This window comes from Piliocolobus tephrosceles, chromosome 10 (assembly GCF_002776525.5).
Source record: "Piliocolobus tephrosceles isolate RC106 chromosome 10, ASM277652v3, whole genome shotgun sequence".
Taxonomy (NCBI): Eukaryota; Metazoa; Chordata; class Mammalia; order Primates; family Cercopithecidae; genus Piliocolobus; species Piliocolobus tephrosceles.
The window spans coordinates 22,748,343-22,769,356 of record NC_045443.1 but is presented as its reverse complement, the minus strand read 5'-3'; positions in this window follow the sequence as shown (position 1 = coordinate 22,769,356).

Genomic DNA, 21,014 nt, shown 5'->3' with positions numbered 1-21,014 from the left:
AGCAATGCGGTCTTCTCTGACCAAGGCTTTCTCTCTGTGGGCTTGCTTTTTTCTTATGACATTATAATTAGAGCGACCTAAATCAGGGGCAGACAACGAGTGATATTGTTGTAGGAAAAAACCGGGCTCTTGTTACACCACCAGGAAAGGTGAGGCTCGTGGACACATAGAAGGGCGAGGAGTGGAATTTATTGGGTGAAAAGGAAAGAAAAAAAAAAAATCAGCAAAGCGAGAGGCGTTCCTTTTAACAGGCCCTCATCTCACAGTTTGAATCCCAGGGACAGGACAGGCCGGGATCCTCTCCGCTGCAAACAGCGCGAACTCCCCGAGGCCCCGCCCCGTCCTCCCACTGTGCAGGTCGGTGGGAGATTCTTCCAGAACCCCTTTTTACTTGGCTGTCTCAATATTTTGTAAAACTTATAGTTTTATGGAGGACTTTATCCCCTTACTTTTTTTTATATGTCAAGTAATGTCTGTTTAACCTTTAATCTAGGTATTTCCAAATATTCACAAACTCTTTATGCAACTATAAATAAAAACTTATTATGAGCCAATTAAAATTTTGAAATATTTAAACATAGATTTTAATCTTAATATTTCTATAAGTCCAATAGAGTGAATTTTCTTGTGTTGTAAAGACTCTTAAATATGTCCACTTTATTGGATTTATTTTATATTGTAAGTTATCTATTCACTTACCAGGGTTAACTTCCAGTGCCTTTTAGAGACGAACAATATTACTTGAGCCTAAGGATCCATTTAAGAGTAAATTCAGTTTACTATTATGTTATTAATGTACTATAATGCCAGGTAAAGAAGTAGGAATTATCCAACTATTTGCAAGTATAATTATGATGGTATTTCATGCTTAAAGCTTGTTTCCTTTTTTTCTCTCACTTTTTGGTATTATTTTTTAATAAATTTCACAAGAATATTATTATTCCCCTTATGAAGGCAGGGAGTGCAAACGTCAGAATTGTGGAAGTTTCTACTCCGAAAGAGACAGTCTGTTCCTTTTCAGAGTTTATGTGGCTACATAAACCAGGGTTCTGCACCTTGAGTCAGATACAAACTCCCAATGCTCAGTATTACTGAAGACATTATTCGAGGTCTCCAGTGAGTCTGCTAATAAATCTGGGTGGTCTCTTAACCAACCAAACATGCTTACCTGAAAACTCCAAACATCCCTAATTACAAAAACTACCAGAAACCCCCAAAGGCTGCTTGGCTTAAAAATAGATACAAATAAGGAGGTAGATGTTGAAATATATATATATATCAGTGTTTCCCAACCTTGGCACTACTGATACTTTGAATAGATTAATTCTTTGTTGTGGAAGATTGTCCTGTGTGTTGTAGAATTCAGCAGCATTCCTGGCCTCCGTCTATTAGATGCCAGTAGCATCCTTCCCCCAGTAATCACGGCCAAAAATGTCTTTGGCCCTTGCCAAACCTTGAGAACACCATCTCCTTGGTTGAAAATCACTGATACACATGTCGTAATTCAAATATATGCTGTGGTATGGAGAATTAGACCCAAGTAGAAACATTTAAAAATACTTCCTTGACCTTGATATTGTTGATGGAGAGGAAGGAGAGGGGTCCTCCTCACCACAAAGCTGAAGGCCATGAGAGAGACCAAAATGGCACCAAGTGTAGTAGAAAGCAGAAAAGCAGACTGAACTCCAATTTGCAGACAGGTTATTCTCTGGTTGTTTGGGATGGATAGGGATTGCTAACTTTTAGAGAGAGGTTCCAGAGAATTGCATATATAAACCTTTTATGTTCAATGTCTTCAGCAGCAGCATGAGGTGAGTGCACTTTTGTGGGAACTTTATGGTAGTCTTTATCTACCTTATAAATTGATTTCAGTGTTGTTTGCAACTTAACATTTATGGAGAAAGTGGTTTTTCTACATTTAAAGGACACGAGAGGCAGCAACTCTTAAAAGGACATTTAGACAATTTCATTTTCAGAGATAGTGATATTTTATAAGCTAGAACTAAGGGGAAATAATTGGCAATATTTTTGCAATGAGGGAAACTTTTAGTAATTTGTTTCATTGTGTGAGAAACTTAATTTAACATACCAAAACAAAGTAACACATAGTTCCCCACTGACTTCATTTTTGCTTTATAGCTACAACTGTGAAAAATTATTCCTTATAAGAAAGATATAAAAATTTAACACTCTCTATTTTTTCATATTTTTATTTCCCATTTATCTTGTCTTCCCTTTCTAATCCTATCTCTCCTCTCTGTTTGCACCATATTCTTCTCTTTTACCCTGCCTTGTACTTTCATTTTTTCCTCTGTCTATTCCGTTGCAGTTGGTTTTCTCATCTCTTTACAATTTATCAAACAGCCTGCAATGGTCCTACCAAGTTTCTACGTAGAAGACAGAACTGATTCAATGTTTTTGTTCTGCAACATGCAAATTTTTAATCTTCACATCATTTTATTTGTGGATCTATATAGAAAAGGTTTGCACTAGAGAATAATTCCATGCAGAATTAAACTTTATATGGTGGACACTACTGATTATCCATAAAAGTCTGTTTTCCACTTGAACTATAGTCATAGAATTGTGACTAGATATGAGGCAAAACACACTGGGTTGATACAAATTACATGGAGAGAGAATCTAAGAAGATTAAAATTTAATTGATTTAAAAATGTAAGTCTGATTATATTTTAATTTTACGTGTAGTAAAATTTACTATTTAGTGTACAGTTCTTTGAATTGTGAAATATGCATAGAGTCATAGGATCACCACCACCCAATCAAGATACATAACAGTTTCATCATCAAAAGAACATTTCTCAATATCCCTTTGTCATCAGTCACTCTCCAGCCCCAACCCCTGACAACCACTGATCTGTCCTCTCTGCCTGTAGTTCTGCCTTTTCCACAATGTTGTATAATTGGAATCATATAGTATGTAGACTATGGCTTTTTTCACCTAACATGATGTATTTGAGATTTATTTTTGTTTGGTATCAAGTTGGGCATTTAAAACAATTGCTGAATCATATTCCTTTTTATGGATGGAGCAGAGTTTGTTTATCATCCACAAGCTAAGGAGCATTTGTGCTGTTTCCAGTTTTTGGCAGTTATAAATTAAGCTGCTATAAACATCGACGTACAGGTTTTTGTGTGAATATAAATTTGGATTTGTCTTGGATAAATAACTGGGAATGGAATTGCTGAGTCATATAGTAATTGATGTGTAGCTATATGAGAAACTGTCAAACTGTTGTCTTAAATAGCTGTGCCAGTTTGCATTTCCATCAGTCATGTATGAGAGTTTTAGTTGTTTTGCATCCTTATCAGCATTCGGTATTGTTAATGGCTTTTAATAAATGAATAAGTAAATAAATGAATAAATAAAACTATTCTAGTAGGTGTTTAATGATAACTTCCTGTAGTTTTAAATAATTATTCATAATGAATAATGATAATGTACATTTGTTCATGTGCTTATTTTCCATTTGTATAATTATTTTACTAAACTGTCTTAAAATCTTTTGCCTATTTTTTAAACTGTTTTTAATTTTCTTATTGCTGAATTTTGAGACTTCTTTACTTTTTTTTTTAACATTTTTAAAATTATACTTTAAGTTCTGGGGTACATGTGCAGAACGTGCAGGTTTGTTACATAGGTATACACATGCCATGGTGGTTTGCTGCACCCATCAACCTGTCATCTACATTAGGTACTTCTCCTAAAACTATCCCTCCCCTAGCCCCCCCAACCCCCAACAGGTCCTGATGTGTGATGTTCCCCTCTCTGTGTCCATGTGTTCTCATTGTGCAATTCCCACTTATGAGTGAGAACATGTGGTGTTTGGTTTTCTGCCTCTGTGTTAGTTTGCTGATAATGATGGTTTCCAGTTTGATCCATGTCCCTGCAAAGGACATGAACTCATCTTTTTTATGCTGCATAGTATTCCACCGTGTGTATGTGCCACATTTTCTTTATCCAGTCTATCATTGATGGGCATTTGGGTTGGTTCCAAGTCTTTGCTATTGTGAACAGTGCTGCAATAAACATATGTGTGTGCATGTGTCTCTCTTTATAGTAGAATAATTTATAATACTTTGTGTATATACCCAGAAATGGAATTGCTGGATCATATGGTATTTCTGGATCTAGATCCTTGAGGAATCACCACAGTCTTCCACAATTGTTGAACTAATTTACACTCCCACCAACAGTGTAAAAGCGTTCCTATTTCTCGACATCCTCTTCAGCATCTGTTGTTTCCTGACTTTTTAATGATCACCATTAAAACTGGCATGAGATGGTATCTCATTGTGGTTGTGATTTGCATTTCTCTAATGACCAGTGATGATGAGCTTTTTTTCATACGTTTGTTGGTCGCATAAATGTCTTCTTTTGAGAAGTGTCTGTATATATCCTTTGCACACTTTTTGATGGGGTTGTTTTTTTCTTGTAAGTTTAAGTTCTTTGTAGATTCTGGATATTAGCCCTTTGTCAGATGGATAGATTGCAAAACTTTTCCCATTCTGTAGGTTGTCTGTTAATTCTGATGATAGTTTCTTTTGCTGTGAAGAAACTCTTTCGTTTAATTAGATCCCATTTGTTAATTTTAGCATTTGTTGCCAATGCTTTTGGTGTTTTAATCATGAAGTCCTTGCCCATGCCTATGTCCTGAATGGTATTGCCTAGGTTTTCTTCTAGGGTTTTAAGGTTTTACGTCTAATATTTAAGTCTTTAATCCATCTTGAATTGATTTTTGTATAAGGTGTAAGGAAGGGATTCAGTTTCAGCTTTCCACATATGGCTGTCCAGTTTTCCCAGCACCACTTATTAAATAGGAATCCTTTCCCCATTTCTTGTTTTTGTCAGGTTTATCAAAGATCAGATGGTTGTAAATGTGTGGCATTATTTCTGAGGCCTCTGTTCCGTTCCATTGGTATATATATATCTGTTTTGGTACCAGTACCATGCTGTTTTGTTTACTGTAGCCTTGTAGTATAGTTTGAAGCCAGGTAGCGTGATGCCTCCAGCTTTGTTCTTTTTGCTTAGGATTGTCTTGGCTATATGGGCTCTTTTTTGGTTTCATATGAAATTTAAAGTAGTTTTTTTCTAATTATGTGAAGAAAGTCAATGGTAGCTTGATGGGGATAGCATTGAATCTATAAATTACTTAGGCAGTATGGCCTTTTCACCATATTGATTCTTCCCATCCATGAGCATGGAATGTTTTTTCATTTGCTTGTGTTCTCTTTCATTTTGTTGAGCAGTAGTTTGTAGCTCTCCTTGAAGAAGTCTTTCACATCCCTTATAAGTTGAATTCCTAGGTATTTAATTCTCTTTGTAGCAATTGTGAATGGGAATTCACTCATGATTTGGCTCTCTGTTTGTCTATTATTGGTGTATAGGAATGCTTGTGATTTTTGCATATTGATTTTTGTATCCTGAGACTTTGCTGAAGTTGCGTATCAGCTTAAGGAGATTTTGGGCTGAGACAATGGGGTTTTCTCAATATACGATCATGTTATTCGCAAACAAGAGATAATTTGAATTCCTCTGTTCCTATATGAATACCCTCTATTTCATTCTCTTGCCTGATTGCCCTGGCCAGAACTTCCAATATTATGTTGAATAGGAGTGGTGAGAGAGGGCATCCTTGTCCTGTGCCAATTTTCAAAGGGATATTGGCTGTGGGTTTGTCATGAATAACTCTTATTATTTTGAGATATGTTCCATCAATACCTAGTTTATTGAGAGTTTTTAGCATGAAAGTGTGTTGAATTTTGTCTAAGTCCTTTTCTGCATCTATTGAGATAACCATGTGGTTTTTGTCATTGTTTCTGTTTATGTGATGGTTACGTTGGCATATGTTGAATGAGCCTTACATCCCAGGGATGAAGCCAACTTGATCGTGGTAGATAAGCTTTTTGATGTGCTAGTGGATTTGGTTTGCCAGTATTTTATAGTGGCTTTTTGCCTCGATGTTCATCTGGGATATTGGACTGAAATTTTCTTTTATTGTTGTGTCTTTGCCATGTTTTGGTATCAGGATGATGCTGATCTCATAAAATGAGTTATGGAAGAGTTCCTCTTTTTCTATTGTCTGGAATAGTTTCAGAAGGAATAGTACGAGCTCCTCTTTATGCCTCTGGTAGAATTCGGCTGTGAATCCGTCTGGTCCTGAGCTTTTTTTGCTTGGTATGCTATTAATTACTGCCTCAATTTCAGAACTTGTTATTGGTCTATTCAGGGATTTAACTTTTTCCTGGTTTAGTCTTGGGAGGGTGTATGTGTCCAGGAATTTATCCATTTCTTCTAGATTTTCTAGTTTATTTGCATAGTAGTGTTTAAAATATTCTCTGATGGTATTCTGCATTTCTGTGGGATCAGTGGTGATATCCCCTTTATCAGTTTTTATTGCATCTATTTGATTCTTCTCTTTTTTCTTTATTAGTCTGGCTAATGGTCTATTTTGTTAATCTTTTCAAAAATCCAGCTCTTGGATTCACTGATTTTTTGAAGGGTTTTTCGTGTCTCGTATCTACTTCAGTTCTGCTCTGATATTAATTATTTCTTGTCTTCTGCTAGCTTTTGAATGTGTTTGCTCTTGCTTTTCTAGTTGTTTTAATTGTGATATTAGGGAGTCAATTTTAGATCTTTCCCACTTTCTCCTCAGTGCTATAAATTTCCCTCTAAACACTGCTTTAGCTGTGTCCCAGAGATTCTGCTATCTTGTGTCTTTGTACTCACTGGTTTCAAATACCTTCTTCATTATTGCCTTCATTTCGTTATGTACCCAGTAGTCATTCAGGATCAGGTTGTTCAGTTTCCATGTAGTTGTGTGGTTTTGAGTGAATTTCTTAATCCTGAGTTCTAATTTGATTGTACTGTGGTCTGAGAGACTGTTTGTTATGATTTCTGTTCTTTTGCATTTGCTGAGGAGTGTTTTACTTCCAATTATGTGGTCAATTGTATAATTAGTGCAATTTGGTGTTGAGAAGAATGTATATTCTGCTGATTTGGGGTGAAGAGTTCTGAAGATGTCTATTAGGTCTGCTTGGTCCAGAGCTAAGTTCAAGTCCTAAATAATTTCTGTCTTGTTGATCTGTCTAATATGGACAGTGGGGTGTTAAAGTCTTTCACTATTATTGTGTGGGAGTCTAAGTTTCTTTGTAGGTATCTAAGACTTGCTATATGAATCTGGGTGCTCCTGTATTGGGTGGATATATATTTAGGATAGTTAGCTCTTCTTGTTGCATTGATCCCTTTACCATTATGTAATGCCCTTTTTCGTCTTTTTTGATCTTTGTTGGTTTAAAGTCTGTTTTATCAGAAACTAGGATTGCAACCCTTGCTTTTTTTTTTTTTTTTTTCTTTCCATTTCCTTGGTAAATATTCCTTCACCCCTTTATTTTGAGCCTATGTGTGTCTTTGTATGTGAGATGGGTCTCCTGAATACAGCACACCGATGGGTCTTGGCTCTTTATCCAGTTTGCCAGCTTGTGTCTTTTAATTGGGGAATTTAACCCATTTACATTTAAAGTTAATGTTGTTATGAGTGAATTTGATCTTGTCATTATGACGCCAGCTGCTTATTTTGTCCATTAGTTGATTCAGTTTCTTCATAGTGTCAATGGTCTTTATAATTTGGTATGTTTTTGTGGTGGCTGGTACCAGTTTTTCCTTTCCATATTTAGTGTTTCCTTCAGGAGCTCTTGTAAGGCAGGCCTGATGGTGACAAAATCTCTCCGCATTTGATTGTCTGTAAAGGATTTTCTTTCTCCTTAGCCCATGAAGCTTAGCTTAGCTGGATATGAAATTCTGGGTTGAAAATTCTTTTCTTTAAAAATTTTGAATATTGGCCCCCACTCTCATCTGGTTTGTAGAGTTTCTGCAGAGAGATCCACTGTTAGTCTGATGGGCTTCCTTCTGTGGGTAACCTGACCTTTCTCTCTGGCTTTCTTCATTTCAACCTTGGTGAATCTGATAATTATGTGTCTTGGGGTGGCTCTTCTTGAGGAGCACCTTTGTAGTGTTCTTTGTATTTCCTGAATTTGAATGTTGGCCTGTCTTGCTAGGCTAGGCAAGTTTTCCTGGATGATATCCTGAAGAGTGTTTTCCAACTTAGTTCCATTCTGCCCATCACTTTCAGGTACACCAATGAAACGTAGGTTTGGTCTTTTTACATAGTCCCATATTTCTTAGAGACTTTGTTTGTCCCTTTTCATTCTTTTTTCTCTAATCTTGTCTTCATGCTTTATTTCATTAAGTTGATCTTCAATCTCTGGTATCCTTTCTTCTGCTTGATTGATTCAGCTATTGATACTTGTGTATGCTTCACAAAGTTCTTGTGCTGTGCTTTTCAGCTCCATCAGGTCATTTATATTCTTCCTTAAACTGGTTATTCTAGTTGGCAATTCCTCTAGCCTTTTTCTTCAGGATTCTTAGCTTTCTTGGATTGGGTTAGAACATGCTCCTTTAGCTCAAAGGAGTTTGTTGTTACCCACCTTCTGAAGCCTACTGCTGACAATTTATCAAACTTATTCTCTGTCCAGTTTTGTTCCCTTGCTGGCGAGGACTTGTGATCTTTTGGAGGAGAAGAGGCATTCTGCTTTTTGGAATTTTCAGGCTTTTTGCACTGGTTTCTCCTCATCTCCTTGGATTTATCTATGTTTGGTCTTTGATGTTGGTGGCCTTCAGATGGGGTTTCTGTGTGGACATCCTTTTTGTTGATGTTGATGCTATTCCTTTCTGTTTGTTAGTTTTCCTTCTAACAGTGAGGCCCCTCAGCTGCAGGTCTGCTGGAGTTTGCTGGAGGTCCACTCCAGACCCTGTTTGCCTGGGTATCACCAGGAGAGGCTGCAGAACAGCAATGATTGCTGCCTGTTCCTTCCTCTGGAAGCTTTGTCCAGAGGGACACCCACCAGATGCCAGCTGGAGCTCTCTAGTATGCGGTGTCTGTTGACCCCTGCTGGGAGGTGTCTCCCAGTCAGGAGGCATGGGGGTCAGGGACCCACTTGAGGAAGCAATCTGTCCCTTAGCAGAGCTCGAGCACTGTGCTGGGAGAGACACACTGCTCTCTTCAGAGCTGGGAAGGTAGGAATGTTTAAGTTTTCTGAAGCTGTGCCCACAGCTTCCCCTTCCCCAACGTTCTCTGTCCTGGGGAGATGGTAGTTTTATCTATAAGCCCCTGACTGGGGCTGCTGCCTTACTTTCAGAGATGCCTCGCCCAGAGAGGACAAATTTAGAGAGGCAGTTTGGCTACAGTGGCTCTGTGGAACTTCAGTGGGTTCCACCCAGTTTGAACTTCTTGTTGGCTTTGTTTACACTGTGAGGGGCAAACCACCTACTCAAGCCTCAGTAATGGTAGATGCCCCTTCCCCCACCAAGCTTGAGTGTCCCAGGTCAACTTCAGACTGCTGTTCTGGCAGTGAGAATTTCAGGCCCATGGATCTTGGCTTGTGCTCTGTGGGCATGGGATCCACTGTGCTAGACCATTTGACTCTCTGGCTTCAGCTACTTTCCAGGGGAGTGAGTGGTTTTGTCTTGCTGGCATTCCAGGTGCCTCTGGGGTATGAAAAAAAAACTCCTGCAGCTAGCTCAATGTCTGCCCAAACGGCCACCAAGTTTTGTGCTTGAAACCCAGGGCCCTGGTGGTGTAGGCACCCGAGGGAATCTCCTGGTCTGCGGGTTGTGAAGACCATGGGAAAAGTGTGGTATCTGGGCCAGAATGCACCATTCCTCATGGCACAGTCCCTCATGGCTTCCCTTGGCTAGGGGAGGGAGTTCCTCAACCCCCTGTGCTTCCTGGGTAAGGCAATGCCTCACACTTCTTCAGCCTGCCCTCCGTGGGCTGCACCCGCTGTCTAACCAGTCCCAGTGAGATAAGCTGGGTACCTCAGTTGGAAATGCAGAAATCACCCACCTTCTGCATTGATCTCACTGGGAGATGCAGAACGGAGATGTTCCTATTTGGCCATCTTGCCTGTGACCCTTCTTTACTCTTTATACAAGTCCTTTGTCAGTAATAAAATTTGTTGTAAACATTTTTTCCCAGTTTGTGGCTTTCAGTTCATTTTTAAAGTGTTTTTCAGAGGCAGAAATAATTTAATTTTGCTGATACTGATTTCATCACCTTTTTAAAAAAATGGCGTGTGCTTTTGGTGTCTTATCTAAGGAATCTTTGCCTAACTCAAGGTCACAAAAATTTTCTCCTTTGTTTTCCTCTTAAAGTTGTATATTTTACATTTAGGCTTATGATCCATTTGAGTTAATCTTTTTAAATCAGGTATGAGATATGTGTTGAGGATTTTTTTTTTTATGTCGATGTTTTAGCACCATTTGTTGAAATGACTATTTTTGCTCCATTGAACTTCCATTGTGTTTTTGTGAAAAAAAAAATTGCCTATATTTTTTGAATCCATTTATGGGTTCTCTATTCTGCATCATTATTATATTTGTCCTTTCACCAACACCACACAGTTTTCACCATGTAGCTTTATTTTTGGTCTTGAAATTATGTAATTGTAATATAAATCCTCCAACTTTGTTCTTCTTTTTCAAAATTGTTTTGGCTATTCTAAGTCCTTTTCCTTTCCATATAAATTTTAGAATAAGTTTGCTAATATCTCCACAAAGTCCTGCTGGGATTTTGTTTAGAACTGCCTTAAATCTGTAGATAAATTTTAAGACAAGTGGCACTCAACAATATTGATTAACACAATCTGTGGACACATTATCTCTCTTCATTTGTTTTGGTCTTTGGCTTTTTTCATCAGTGTCTAATATTTTTGAGCATACTTATCTTGCACTTATCTTGTTAAATGTGTACGTATTTCATTTATTTGTATTTCTGATGCTATTTTAAATGGTACTCCCCATCCCCAAATTTTGATTTCCACTTTTTCGTTGCTAGAATACAGAAATATAACTAGTTTTTATATATTGACCTTGTATCTTGGAACCTTGCTAAATTCATTTATTAGTTATAGGAGCGTCTTACTGGATTACTTTAGATTTTCTATGTAGATGGTCATTAATCTGTAAATAGAGATAATTTTATTTGCTCCTTTCCAATCTGTAGGCCATTGATTCTTTTATTGCTTTATTGCAGTGGCTAGGACTATCAATATGATATTAAATAGGAGAGGTGAAAAACAGACATCCTTGCCTCATCAATGATCTTAGGGGAAAGGTTTAGACCTTTAATATAAATATAATGTAAATATAATGTAGTTTATAGGTTATTTTGCTTGTTTGTTTTTTGTTTCTTTGTAGCTGCCCATTATCAGAGCCAAGGCATTTATTCTTTCATCATTAAGTCTGATGTAGAATGTAGAGATTTTTTAGATGTCCTTGATTAGGCTAATGAAGTTTATATTCCTAGTCCATATCAGTGGCTATTAAATTTTATAACATGCTTTTTTGCATCTATTGAGATGAGTATGTAATATTTTCTGTTTATATTGTAAACCATATTGATTGATATTTTAATGTTGAATCAGCTTTGAACTACTGGGAAAATTCCACTTGGTCATGATATATTATCTTTCTGACATATTGCACATGCTGCAAGATTCTATTAGCTAATATTTTGTTGAAAATCTTTGTGTCCATATTCATGAATATTTTTCTATAGTTTTTACTTCTTGCTATATCTGTGTCTGGTTTGGGTATTGGGTTATGCTGGTCTCATAAAATGAATTGAGGAATGTTCTGGAAAGGCATTGTATAGAGTTTGTATCATTTCTTTGAATGTACACCATAATTTTTCAGTCAAATGCTCTGGGAATAGACTTTTCTTATGGAAACGTTTGTATGCACAAACTTAGTATTTCTTTAATGGAGATATGATTATTTATTTTATCTATTTCTTTATCAAATTTATCAGTGAATCTTGGCAGTTTCTGTCATTCAATTATTCTATTTTATCTACATTTTTGTATTTATGGGCATTGAGTAATTGATAGTCTTTTATTAACTTTTCTTTTGGATGGTTTTATTTTTAAAATGTTGTATTTTATATCATTATTGGCTTTTTGACTATCTAGCATGTGTACCTGTGCGTGTGTTCTAAGGATTGCAATATACCTACTTAACTGTCTTTGAGTTAATATTTTGCCATTTCAAGCAAAGTGTAGAAATCTCCCCTTTAACCTTTCCTTTTCTGTTATAGTTGTCACATTTTACATCTACATAAACTGAAAACCTGCATCAAGAAATATTACAATTTTTCTTTTTGTTGGCTATATATAAAGAACTTAGGAGGAGAAAAACAATTTTTAAAATATTTACCCGGATATATACCTACATTCTTCCTTCATTCCTGAAGTTCCAGATAGCTCTCTGGTATCATTTTTCTTAAGCTGGGAAAATGTCTTTTACCATTTGTTTTAGAGCAAGTCTACTGGCAACAAATTCTCTTACAAATTCTCTTAGGACCCCTTCATTTGAGAGTATATTTATTTTGTCATTATTCCTGAAGGATATTTTCACTGGACATAGAATTGCGAGTTGACAGTTATTTATTTATTTATTTATTTATTTATTTATTTATTTATTTATAGCACTTTGAAGATGTCGTCCCACAGTTTTCCGGCCTCCCTAGTTTCTGATGAGAAATCCACAATCATTCATGTTGTTCTTCCCTTATATATAAAGTGGCATTTTAAATGGCTGCTTTCATGGCTTTTCTTAACCTCTGGTTTTCAGCAGTTTTATTCTTACATGTCTGGATTTGGTTTTCCTTGGGTTTTCCTCTGTGGAGTGTGCCAAACTACTTAAATCTGTAGATTTATGTCTTTCCTCAAATCTGGGAAGTTTCAGTATTATTTCTTCAGATATATTTCCCTTTACTAATTGTTTCTCCTCTTCCTCCATGATGCTAATGGTATGAATATTAGACCATTTAATATTGTCTCACATTTTCCTAAAGCTCTTTTAATTTTATTTTTAATCTCTTTTTCGCTTTGTTTTTCAGATTGGATAATCCCTTAACCAGTGGTCCCCAACCTTTTTGGCACCAGGGACCAGTTTCGTGGAAGCCAATTTTTCTGTGCAAGGGGTGGGTGGGGGATGATTCAAGGGCATTACATTTATTGTGCACTTTATTTCTATTGTTACTATGTTGTAATACGTAACGATAAAATCATACAATTCACCATAACGTAAAATTAGTGGGAATCCTGAACTTGTTTTCCTGAAACTAGATGGCCTCATCTGGAGGTTCTAGGAGACAGTGACACATCATCAGGCATTAGATTCTTATAAGGAATGTGCAGCCTAGATCCCTCGCATGGGCAGTTCACAATAAGGTTTGTGTTCCTATGAGAATCTAATGCCCCTGCTGGCCTGACAGGAGGCAGAGCTCAGGCTGTAATCCTCACTCAGCTCACCTCCTGCTGTGCAGCCTGGTTCCTAACAGGCCTCCAGTCTGTGGCCGGGGTTGGGGACCCCTGCCTTAACCTATCTTCTAAGTGTCTCTTCCCTTTTCACCTCCATTCTGCTATTGAACCCATACACTGATATTTTTATTCCCAATATTGTATTTTTCAATTGTAAGGTTTTGATATCATTTGTTTTAGTTTCTAGCTGAAAGCTTTTTTTTATTCGTTTTAAGAATTTTCACCTTTGCCTCACAGGATAGTTAATAATGGCTGCTCTAATGTATTTTTCTGATAATTCCAATATCTAAGTCATCTAAGCGTTGTCATCTCTTGATTGTCTTTTCCTTTGGTAGTTGCACACATTTTCCTAGATTTTGATATTTTGAATAATTTTAGATTGCATACTGAACATTTTGAATATTGTGTCATAAAACACCGAGTCCTGTTAAAATTTTCTGGAGAAAGTTGATTATTCTGTTTTAAAAGACAATTCCGCTTTCTCTGGTTATATGATAAGATGAATTAGACAAACTTCTTCCTAGTTCTCCCACCAATTATAGTTAAAAATCCTAAACATTATTTATGAAGCAAACACAGAAGACTTTTGAAGGTAGAGATGACAAGCTAGAGACCTGGGACTTGTAGAAACTTTAGCAGAGTTTCTTGTTTCTGTTTTGTTATTGTTGTTGTTGATTTACATACCCTGGACTGGGCGCTGAAGAATGGGGCAGTCTGGAAATACCAATGGGTATAGACAAAAAAAAAAAAAAAATCTCAAAGCAAAGCAATTCTGTCTATCTAAGGGACCATGAAAATGGCAGTCTAGAAAGAATGAAATATTTTAGACACTCACTGCCCTAATGCAACCATTACAACCCAGAGTAAACGGGCTACTTCCCCTTCAGCAAAGGCTGAGTGAGGAAACTGGACTTCTACCCTCATCTGGCTATAACGAGCTCTTTCCTTCCCTGTGCTGTCAGCGGAGACCACAGTGGGAGCTTGGACTTCCATCCCCATCTAGCAGTAATGAAAAGGTTCCTCCTTTCTCCTCTCCCACACGGGCCTGGTGTCCGAAAAGAAAACGATTTGACAGAAGATTTAAATAAGTCCTAGAGTCTCACAGGAATACCTGAAATGTCCGGAATACAATAAAAATAACTTATTATAAGAATCAGAAAAATCTTAACATGAATGAGAAGAGAAAATTCACCAGTGCCAGTGCTGACTTGATAGAGATGTTGAAACTATCCAACAGGAAATTTAAAGCAGTCATCATAAAAAGGTTTCAATAATCAGTTACAAGCACGCTTGAAACAAATGGAAAAAAAAATAGTGTTAAAGAAATACAACACTTTGGGAGGCCGAGCCGGGAGGATCACAAGGTCAGGAGATCGAGACCATCCTGGTGAACATGGTGAAACCCCGTCTCTACTAAATATACAAAAAATTAGCCGGGCGTGGTGGTGTAGCGCCTGTAGTCCCAGCTACTTGGGAGGCTGAGGCAGGAGAATGGCGTGAACCTGGGAGCAGGAGCTTGCAGTGAGTCGAGATCGCGCAACTGCACTCCAGCCTGGACGACAGAGCGAGACTCCGTCTCAAAAAACAAAACAAAACAAACAAACAAAAAAAAGTGAAAAACAGACAAAACAACAACAAAAACCCAATACACATAACGTGCACCTGAGTGCATCGTTGGAAGAAGTGTAATTGTGAATGGAAGGCTTTGCTGTTGCTGGGACGACTTCTACCCTTTGCCTGATTTTAATTGAGTATGTTAATTAAGAAATCTTAGAATTGTCCAAACCTTCCTCCATAGTGAATATTAAGCAATACCCAAATCCCAGAAGGATAACAAGAAATTTCAGCTTTAATTTAAATATATAACAGAGTCATTTAATCCATTAGTAAGAATGTAGATTGGTGTAGCCTTTATGGATATATGGATACACCTTTATGGTGTAGCCTTTATGGATAAACACTATAATCTCTACAGAAGATAGTGGATAAACACTATAGTAGAGATTCCTAAAGAAATTAAAAATAAAACAACCGTATGACCCAGCAATCCCTCTTCTCGGTACATACCCAAAAGAGACGAAATCACTAACTTATAAAGATATATGCATTCTCATGTTTATTACAGCATTAGTCACAATGCCCGTGAGAGGGAAACAGTGTAAATGTCTGCCGATGGGCAAATGGATAAAGTGTCTGCTGATGGGCAAATGGATATATGACACTATACTATATATGACACTATACTATACTATTCCGCCTTAAAAAAGGAGATCCTGCCAATTTGTCACAGCATGGATGGAGCTGGAGGACATTATGCTAAGTGAAATAAGCCAGACACAGAAAGAAATGTATTTAATGATCTCACTTACATATGGAATCTTTTTAAAAATGTCAAATACATAGAGACAGAGAATAACACAGTGGTTACTGGGGTGAGGGGATGTGAAGGAAATGGGGTGATGAAGGTCAAAGGATACAAAGTAGCAGATATGTAGGATGAACAAGTCTAGAGATCTAATGTGCATGAGGACTACAGTTAATGAAATTAGATTTTATTAGGGATTTCATTAAAGAAGCACATTTTAGCTGCTCTTGCCACAAAAAGAAAGTGACCATGTGAGATGATAGATATGTCAATCTGCTTCACTACAGTAACCATTTTACTGTTTAAATGTATCCAATAACATCATATTGTAAACCCCAAATATACACAATAACATTTATTTAAAAAATAATAAAAATTAAAATTAAAATATAGTAGAACGATACTAATTTCCAACAGCTTGCTTGACAACAGTTCCTCTCTAGCTTGTGGGAAGAAAAATGGGTGACTCCTGTAAAGTAACTTGTTTACTGTGGCTTAAACCAAGTAGCTCCATCGGTAACCCCCATCGTGTCAGACATGGGTGAACCTATTCGGGAAATCCAGTAGGGTAATATGACTGGGATGCTGTGAGAATCTTGGTGATTTTTTTCCTTCTCTGCCCTAGTCTTAGAAGAAATCTGGCAAAATGTCCCTTTTCAGGGGAGTGATTGATCTACACTCACCGTTCTCTACCACAGGTAGTTGAATTCTCTGGTATATTTTGAGGAGTTGGTGACGTAAGGTTTAGTCAAATGCAAGTTGGTATATGCATTAATGATAACAGGAGTTTCTCTGTCAGAGGGGAAAGCCCAGGAGGATCTGAGAACAGTACTGGCATCTATGACTAGATGAAGATGGCTAATCCGTGTGGTTAAAATACAGCTCAATCCGTGAAACACTTGAGAGTGACTTGGATTGGAGGCCACGCGAGACAGTCCACAGAAGGCAGAGAATGAACAAATGTGTTTGCTAGGCTCTGCTAGTAAGAAAGAAGACACAAAATTCTGTGGGGCATTTTGGGCTTGGGGGACACCGTATGCTGTTCCTGGGCATCTTGCTAGCTAAAATATATCGAGTGACAAGAAAGAAAAATATGAATTTGAAAGGTATCCAAAATAAAAACAGGCTTTGAAGACTTACAGAGAGCTGTAACCCAAAACAGCACTATTTGGGTTGGCCTACTGTACAAATTATTTTGTAGTGTTTTACTATCTAGATAGATATGTGCAGACTGTAGTCTCTTGCCAAAGCTGTTAACACTCTTCTCCTTGCTCTAAGCAGTGACTGCTGGAAGAATATTGCATTTGAAGATACCTGATGTCAAGACGAGATATGGCCCCTTCAAAAGACAATTACTGCCCTTTTACTGGACTTTAGTGATGATTGTTCCCACCACTCAGGGATTTCAAATAATTCTGAGACCTAAAGTACCTTGAGTCAGATTCATTCCGATAAGGAAGGAGCACCTCAACAGAGTTCAGTGTTAAAATAGAAATGGTATATTTATAGGAATGCTCCACTTGCTATGGCCCTGAAGACACTGTATCCATAAATATATTGCTACTCTGCTCTTAGGACCAACAACAGGAGCCCCCAAAACTGCCAGCTCTTGGTGCTGGATGGTTTTAATCATAGGTTTCTCTCCTTGTTAAAGTAAAGTGAATTTCCTGGTTTACTTATAGAAACCCTCAAATCAAGGATGTGCTACAGTCTAGATGTTTGACCCCATTTGATCAGTAGGTCATAAAACCTTGGCTGAAGAAGCAAGGGTAACGAGCAATGCTCAAAATTGAGGGCAGTATACCCATAGAACAGTAAGAGCTTGGACTTGCCAAGGCCTTAAGGCATAGTCAGGCAACACATTCTCCCTCCTTCCTTCCCTCCCTCCCTTCTTCTTTCCTTCCTAGATTGTAATTATGAAATCCCTGTAGGAACTCCAAGGATGAATTAAAATGGCCTATGTATATGCCAACCAGAAAAATGCAATTGGTGGCTCAGAGGAGGACTCAGATGTAGGGGCTGTCTTGTCCAGCCTCTGGAAATAGCTACTTAGGTACATAACCTGAGCAGCATTTCAAGTTATGAAATGTTGGATGGGAAAATGATATATTTCTTTGCCTCTTATTGAAGCTGGTAATAAGGTAAATGTCAAGAACAAAAGAATCATCTAAAGATGGCTTTAGGTAAGATTCCCTGAGTTTAGGAGCTGGCATTTAGCTAGCAAATGGATACCTAGGACCCTCACTAGTAGTCCCAGCTGGCTTGAGATGGGTCCTGCCTGAAGTAGACATGTAATCTGCTTTGGTCTTTTCTTACTTAGTCACCCAAGCAATGGCTAAGAATGTCATTTAAGGTATGCAGCACCAAGTTTGGTCCCTCAAACCACATTTCATTGGACCAAGGTATGCATTTAGTTGCTGGCAATGTAAAAAACTGAACTAAAAATATAATAATACATGGACCGATATCCCTGATCACACACAGAGTAACAGTTTGGATGAGAACTGGGATGAGCAATTAGAATACCTATTAATAAACCTAAGGGGTGATGAGGCATGAAAAGACTGCTGACTCACTTGGGTGAACATGTGTTTCATCCAAGTATATAGGCAGCAAAGGGGAGGAACATCTTTTGGACAAGTTTTTGGAATGTGGCATTGGGGAAAAAAAGGAATAGGGTTCGATGCCATCATAGTGATTCTGTATTCCTCCTTTGCCACAAAATTTTTTGGTTTCCCTGTATCCAAATGTCTTGGGTCTGGATTGCCCTTGTGTGTATGGAAGAGAGAGACAGTATTCAGGACATTCTTTTAATTACTCCTAATTTGACGCAGTGTATTCTTAGCATACAGTGAGCTGGATAGTGACTTTCTGTCATATGGCTAACTGAGGCCTGACTATATGTGCTACTTTATTGTTTAGTAGTAGAAGTCCCATTATCCGTAACTTTTTTTTTTTTTTTAAACACTACCTTTCTTGGGCAGGGGCAAAAGAGGAACCTCTTACAAGGCTATGCCTGCTACCTGCCTTATGATTGGGCAGAAACTCCCACCTATGGAAGCTGAAACTAGGTAATAAATGCAAACAAATGGAAATTGTGGGAGATGGGAATGCGATATTTAACTGGTAACAATGCTAGGAAAAGGAACCATCATTCTTTTCTTGAGACAACATCTCACAGCAGGAAAATAATATTTTTAGCTGTCTCAGATGTGGTGTGGAACCATGGCCAATGCTAGGCAAAGCCCCCAGATTTGTTTTTCCCTGAAAAAAAAGATTGGATTGAATCCATGCTATAAAATTCACTCAAAGAATGTACTTGGGAAGTTTTGAGAAAATAAATTAATTAGCATCCCTTGATGATTCTTGAATATGAGCAGGTTGCAGTTGCCATTTGGGTTGTGTTATGTTGGTTGTATTTATTGTATTTATTCTTTTGTAGTTTTTAGAGAAAACTTTTCTTTGAACTGGAGGATACATTGTGATTTTGGCATCTGTAGCTGATACTCTGCATTGCCGTGAACCAAGATGACAGCCTGTTAAGGCAACTGTGCGTGATGAGAGATGACTTGCCGCATTGCTGCCTGCCTTGTACATCAAGGTCTTCTTTGCTTATTTGACAATACCAGATGTGAATACAGACAGTGCTAGACAAGCTCATCTTGATAGGATTGGGATTGTGCTCCAGACAGTGAATATTGGCTTGACATGCTTATCATATATCACAGATAATTCATCCCTGGAACTTCAAAAAGGATAATTATGGAAATTTTATGACTTACTCAGAACTGTATCTAAGAGTTGCATAGGCTCAAATAGCACAATTCTTGAATTTCACCCACACCACAAATACACAGTGGCAACATTTGTTGTCCCTTAACAAGTACTGGCTGCAATGTGCTAAAAGGGGCTTTTGGGTCTTAGTAATTGGGCTTGGTATGTGGAGACAAGTGGAGATGACAGTCCTTTTGAAGCTTCACAGTTGTGATAGACCTGTTAAGTCAGATAAGTACAACTAGAAGGACAGCCATGGGCTTGACAGTTGGTCTGGAAAGATGATAAAGAAATATGCAAATGGATATTGCCCATTACCAAACTGATTGAGAATTAGGCTTGCTAACATCTTTGGATGACATGAACCTTGGCATGCTGCTTACAATGGAATGTGATATACTTGCAGGGAAGTGCCCAGGTATAATGAAGCACCAGGCTGGAAGGATACATTCGGGGGTGGGGAACTATGGCAAGCCTAAACTATGGTGAGAGGTCACTAGTTATTAGATGCCTTTATATCAGTTTCATCACACTCACAGTGCCACAAATTAAAAAGGCATTTATATTCTGTGTGGGACAAATTGGTTGGCTTTTGACAAATTAAGGATCGTGACTTATCGTTCAGAATGACAGGCCCTCACTCTAAACTTTCTGAATCAGAATCTGAATTTTAACCATATTCCCCAGGTGAATCATATGCACATCAAAGTTTGAGAAACACTAGAATAGGCTTTATCTGTCCTTCTTATAATGCAGGATTGCCTCTGTTTCTGTCAGGAGAGCTGAAGGAATTATTAGGGATTTTATCTGGTTTTGATATTGTCAAATGTACTATATTGTATAAAAGAGATTTTCCAAAAGCCAACTGTCTTAGTCCATTTGTGTGGTTATAAAAGAATATCTGAGGCTGGGAGATTTATAAAGAAAAGAAGCATATTTGATTCATGACTTACAGGCTGTACAAGAGGCACAGCACCAGCAGATGATTCTTGTGAGGGCTGGAGGCTGCTTCCACTCAAGGTGGAAGGTGAAGGGAAGCCAGCTGCGTGGAGATCACATGGTGAGAGAGAGGAGTGACAGAGAGAGAGAGAAGAAGGAGGAGGAGGAAGTCATGCTCTTTTAACAATCAGTTCTCCAGACAATGAATATTGGCTGGAGAATATTACCCATATATATGTGGATATATGTGTATACTAATAGAATTATGTGTATGTATAATTATATACAATATGTAATTATATAGATATAATCATATGTAATATAGATATATTATAGATGTATTATATGTAATTATATAGATATAATTATATGTAATTATATACATATATGCATACTTATATATTATTATACATATATGTATATATAATAGAATTCTATAACTGGAGGAATCTTCAAGATTATCAACTATAATTGTCTGATTTTTGAAGAGAGAAAATGTAGCACAGAAAGATTAGGTGGCTTTGTAATCCAC